The following is a 6,000-nucleotide window of genomic DNA, read 5'->3' as shown; positions in this document are numbered from 1 at the left end:
CTGCAAGAAAGACACTGAGGCGCTGCAGCAGAGCCGGGCTGGGGAGGGGGCTGGGGTTTCTTAGCCTGGAGAAAGGGAAACGGAGGCTCGGGGGAGGAGGGGGAGGTGACACACAACTTCATTGCTCTCTACAACTGCCTGACAGGGGGCTGTAGGTACGGGGGGTCGGTCTCTTCTCCCAAGTAACAAGCAACAGGATGAGAGGAAACGGCCTCAGGTTGCACCAGGGGAGGGTTAGATTGGGCATTAGGGAAAACTTCACCAAAAGGGTTGTCAAGCGCTGGAACAGGCTGCCCAGGGAAGTGGTGGCGTCACCATCCCTGGAGGGATTTAAAAGACTTGCAGATGTGGTGCTCAGGGACAGGGCTTAGTGGTGGGCTTGGCAGTGCTGGGTTAACGGCTGGACTCGATGATCTTAAAGGTCTTTTGCAACCTGAATGATTGGCTGATTCTGTGACTCATCTACTTGCATGATGCTGCAAGGCAGGACTTGCAGCCCCTGCTCTGGCCAACAAGGCTAAATCACCGGTTAAATATGCCCCAACACCTTGCTGCCTTAAAGAATTTAGCACTTCACCCCACAAATTATGTGCAAAACAGGCAAATAAGCCCCATCCCCATTTTTGGCATGATTGCAGCAATCATAGTCCAACCCAGGCTTGCTCCCGGGGACTGTAAATCTTGAACTCTGCAGGCACAGCCCCCAGGCTGATGAGTGATTAGCCTTAATTCCACCTCTTCCTCTCTTTTAAGATGGTTCATCTGGAGCCCCCCACGGTGTTACTAACTGCACCACTAATCACAGCCCGGCGCAGGAGCAGCGCAGTTGCCTGGGCAATGCAGGTGGCAGCATCCCTGCCCTCCTGCTCAGCCATCTTCTTCCTCTCCACCTTTGTTCCCTTTTTTTGTCTCCAGCTTAACTTCTGCTGGAACTGATTTTTATTTTTTTTTTCTTGGAGGGAGGGGATTTGAAAGCAGAGGGAAAGCTGGGGAAGGAAGCAGCACCCTGCTGAAGGGTCTCTGGAGGAGGCTGGCACCCTGTGTGAGCTGCCAGGCCGGGGCAGGTACATTTGGGGAGCCAACCTCTCTCACCGCTCACAGCATCCAAGCCCTGACTTAGGGCTTTCCCAGCTCTCCCCTAAATCTGCCATTCCCAGACATTCTTTGCCATTCTCCAGTGTTTCTACCTGGTCTGTGGGGCTCTGAAGCCTGTGAGGTAAGATACAGATTTGTTTGCATTTATTTGTTTTAAGAGGTGGCGAATTTTCAAGAGCAGCTTTGCTTCCTCTCCTCCTCACTGTCCCTTTCTCCAGCTCTCTTTGAACAAATCATTCCTTTTGCAGAGTCCCGTTGTTTAATTTTGCCGAGTGCTGAGTCTCAACCTCCTGTTAATTGGTTTTGCTCATCTTTGTGCATTCTGTTAAATGAGAAAATGCCACACATAAAATTTTAATTTTGAAAGCCGCCTTGTTTGTTTTATATTGAAATTACCCACGCCACTCCGGCCTGCAGAAACAGACGCTTTCTCATTTCATTAAAAACTCTTTGTGATGATAAAAAGCAGCAGAAATGAGATAAAAAGTGGTGTTTCCTTAAAGGCACATGAAAGTGAGAGAGATAAATCCCGTGTATTGTAGAGGATCAAATCCAAGGCAAGGCTGCAAAGCGGTGATACTGGTGAGGAGGCTGGGCTGGCGGCTGGCAGCGCTGCACTAGCTCCTCTCCCAGGACAGCGTGGGCTCTGCCTGGCCTTGCCCCCACCACCCACCCCCACTTCGCTCTGAGGACCCACTGCAAAGCACCCAGAAGGCCGCATGCGTCCCCGGTGCTGTGTGCCTCCAGCCGTGTCCCTGGCCGCACCATCCCCCTAGCAAGCAGGAGTGCTGATGGGGGGACACTGGTCCCTTTGTCCAGGTTAGAGGCAGTTGCTGAGCCCTGCTGATGGTCAGCACTATGGAGCCATGGCCTTGGGTCAGTGCAAAGCTGCCCTGGTGTTGCACATGTGAGGGCAGAGCCAGCGCCTAAAGCGAGCAGGGCAGAGGGGACATCTGCTGCTTGGCAAGTGGATGTGGGGCAGGGGGACCAGCACCTTCCTCCAGCCCCTGGCTTTTCAGACCTGGTCTGTGAGCACACACGGATGGTTTAACCAGCTGCCCAGGAAGGGCTTTCAGAAGGACCTCAGCAGTCCCAGCCCAGCCTCTCTGACCGCTGCCGGCCCTGCCAGAGCTCCCTGTTAAGCAAACTCTGTGTCCTGGCCAGCTCTGCCCTCCCGGGCTCTGGGACAGGGGGTTTGGCCATTGGGCACAAAGAAACCGGCACAGGGGGCTGAGGCCAGGGGAAGTTCCCGTGCACTGGGGCCTGCTCACTGATCTGCTGGGCTTATAGTGCCCCCCTATTTATTCTGCCCAACAAGATCTGTAAATCGGTGCAAACAAAGACCAAACTTCCAGCTTCGCACTTGATTCCTCCACTTTTTTTTTTTTTCCTCATCCCTTAACATCAAAGCGAGGGGCTTTTTCTTCTTGATTTTCAATATGCGTTAGCAGTTGTTGAATTGCTATTCAGCTTTACTGATTTTTTTTTTCCCCACCCACTGCCATTTTAAAGGTCATTTAATTATTATTACAAAGAATTACCAAAAGACAGAGAATTGTCTAAATGCCTTAAGCTGCAACAGGTTATTATTAACGTGCATTTTTTTTAATATTAATATTAAATGGATTAGTATTTGCAGCTTTGCGCTAAGCGTAGCTCAGAAGTCTTTGCAGCGGGATGTCCCGCAGCAGCGCAGGACCAGCCCCGTGGGGTGCGCAGCGGGACAGGATGGCTCCTGCTCCCCCCAAAGCCCCTCGGAGGTATTTCTTTGGGGGTGTCAGGGTGGGCTGCACAGCTGCCGGACCCTCATCCCCCACCCCCGCGGCAGCATCTTTGCGGGCTGAGCCGCGGCCGGGGCTGCACCGCCGGGTCCGTCCTCTAGGTGGGAGCCTGGGAGCGCGAATGGGCGCTGCAGCCCCCGGCCCCTCGGGGTGCGGGGGGGCACGGGCTGCGCGCCGGGCTTCTGCCCCCCCCCCCCCCCCCTTGCCCCTCCGCTCCCCCAGGGGCCGTGCTGCCAGCCGGGGTTTGACGCTTTTTCGCTGAACGCCCCCCGTGCTCCCCTGCGCGCTGCCCGAGCCGGGGGGGCACACCCCAGCCCCCCCTCCCGGGGCCGCCCGCAGCCCCCCTGCCCCCGCCGCGGGGTCCTTCCCGCCGGGGGGCTGCCCCAGGGGCGCAATGACAGCAGCAGCCAGAAAGCGAGGGTGCCTCCCCAGGGGGCTGCGGGGGGGCTGCAGTGGTACCCAAGCGAGGAGCTGGCGCAGACCACCGGGGCAATGCTGGTCGTATTTCTTCAGGAGCTGCTGCACGTACACATTTTTCCCCTCATTTCGACAGTGGATTAATGAGCACCGTCACTGCTAAAGCAAACCTAAACGGAAACCGAAAGCCAGCCTTCCATTTTCATGAAAACATGTTTTCTACCGAACTGCAGCTATCGCTGTGAGCAGCCAGCTTCCCACCCCTCACAGAAACGCTGCGCGTAGATCAAGAAGGAGGAGAAGGATGTGCTGCTCTGCCGAGCCCGCACATAGGCAGGATATTGAGCAGGGACATCGGAGAGTCACACCAGATTTTTCTGCTCTAAGCAATCGGAAGGTGCTGGTATTTACTGCAAGAATTCGAGATCGTAAACCAAAGGAACTATTTCTATTTCTGCACATAAGATGGGACAGACAAGCCCAGAAATGGAACACACGTCTATCGGCATGACTGGAAGGTGGCATCAAGCAGGCTTTAGCCTCTCGGTAACCTGCTGTCCACATTGTCCTTTTCATCCCAAATGCTCATTCCACAAAGCGGGGGACAATCAGAAAGTGTGGACTAAATTGTAACACCTTGTTCAGTCCTTTAGGTGGAAGGTTGAGAAAACAAATCTGATTATCAGAAAAGGGGTTGTTTGTCCCAAAGAGCAAAACTAAAAGTGCAATCACTTCTTTGCCCTCTTGACTTGATGTCAGACATGAATCAGGCGTGTGGGCTGGGAGGGCCCGCTCCAAGGCTTGCAAGGTCTTAACTGAAATAGTCTGACAAACTCAGATCCCACAGGCTGTTCCTGTATCTTGTGTCTCTTGAGTCTTCTGCTCCAGATGCTGTTTTGCAATAAATGCATCACTCTTTTTGTACGCTGTTGTGTAAAAGTGGAAAGACAGGCTGGGGCCTGGCTGTGCTCTCCCGCTGCGGCACCAGGACTGAACAGAGCAGGAGCAGGGCTGGGCAGTGCAGGAGGTGGCAGGGGCAGCATCCTGAGCACAGGTCTGTGCCAGGGGAGCTCCCCGTGCCCCCCGATGCCAAAAAAATCCTCCACTGCCCGGGAGCAGCCACAGCCCGGCACAGCCGGAGGCTGCTCCAGCTCCACACCAGCACCGCGCACCTCGCACTGGGGAAATCCCCAGCCAAAGGCAGCGAAAGCACGGTCTTGCCTCACGGAGACAGGCTGCTCTGACAGCGTAACTGGAGGGAGAGGCCAGCCTTCTCTGCACTTCTGCATTGTGTGCATTGCACAACCGCTGTGCGGGGTGTGAAACGCGGAGCTTTCCTCTGATACCAGACGGCTCAGTCCTTTCCCACGCTCGTGGCCATCCGCCTTGCGCTGGGAATAAGCTTTGCCATTGACCCGTGGGCCAGTTAACACCTTCTCTGCGTTTAGCCCAGTCAGGTAGGAAACCACCTCCTGGGCCCTGCCTGCTGGCTCCGCCGGCTGCCACGCTGCCATGGGCTGAGTCATACCAGATCCGCAAACGGAGCGGCTCCCGCTGCCACTGACATCATGGGAGTCGTGAGGGGGGAGCCCTGCAGGCTGTTTGTCTTTCTGCCCCCGTGACACACATCCGTCTCATGGGAGGGCTTTGGGGCAGCCAGCACTGTCCCACATTGCGCAGGGCCCCCGATGGCCATGCTTGGCCCCCTGCCTGGGGACCGCGCTGACCCCACCATCCTGGCCCGGAGAAAGAGGAAATGAGTTTCCTGACCAGGAACGTGTGCTCAGCCCAGCAGAGCCAGGACCTCCCATTCCAGCTTTAACAGGAGGGCTGGGGAGACCCAGCCTGTGTCCCAAGGGGCTCACCCTGAGCCCACTGAGCCCAAGCTGTCCTTAAGCTGCTGTCAAGGACTTAACCCCTTGGGTTTGTAGACTTCGGCAGGGCTTGAGATGTCCTTCCTTGATCTCCTGGGTGCCTGGAGCAGACACTCCAGCCTGGGAACATCCAGAAGCTATTCGTGCATGGACAGCTTTCTTCTGTAACATTCCCGTTGCACGGTGACACCACCAGCGTGTGCAGCAGCTGGGGACTGGCGGTGCTAGGGGAGCTGAGGGGCCAGGCTGGCATGGCTGACCCTCTGCTGCTCCCTCCCGCTGCGGGCACTGAGAGCTGCCAGGTGAGGGCACGTCCCTGTGTCTCAGGGAGATGTTCCTGCTCTCAAGGCTGGAAACGCAACAACAAACCTCAGCTGGGACAGCACAGGGCCATGTGTCCCTTTGCTCAGGAAGCGTTTGACACTTCTGGGTTTTGCTACATGTCTCCATTCATCCCAGAGATGTGCCTACAGGTGACTAACAGCTACAAGCCATGACACTGCGCCTCGCTGCGAAGCCGGCCTTGCTGACGCGGCTTGCTCGCAGCCTGTGTGCTGAGCTGGGGCTCGATGTCACCACACGCCCACGTGCCAGAGGCACGGGGTGGCCACGGGGCTGCAAGTAGGCACCGGGGCTCTCCCTCAGGACCTGCAGGGATCTCAACCCTGGGCAGTTTGGGAGGGTTTGTCCCCTGTCCCAACATGTGCAGGGCACAGGGAAAGAGCAAACACGTCTCCCTGCTCCCTGCAGAGCGATGGGCAGCCCTAGCCAGCTCTTTGGGGGGCTGGGGCTCCAGAGGCATAGCTGTGCCATCTCCCCCCTGCACGCCCATA

Source organism: Falco naumanni, chromosome 3, assembly GCF_017639655.2.
Source record: "Falco naumanni isolate bFalNau1 chromosome 3, bFalNau1.pat, whole genome shotgun sequence".
Classification (NCBI taxonomy): Eukaryota; Metazoa; Chordata; class Aves; order Falconiformes; family Falconidae; genus Falco; species Falco naumanni.
The sequence above is the reverse complement of the archived record's forward strand: the minus strand, read 5'-3'. Positions refer to the sequence as shown.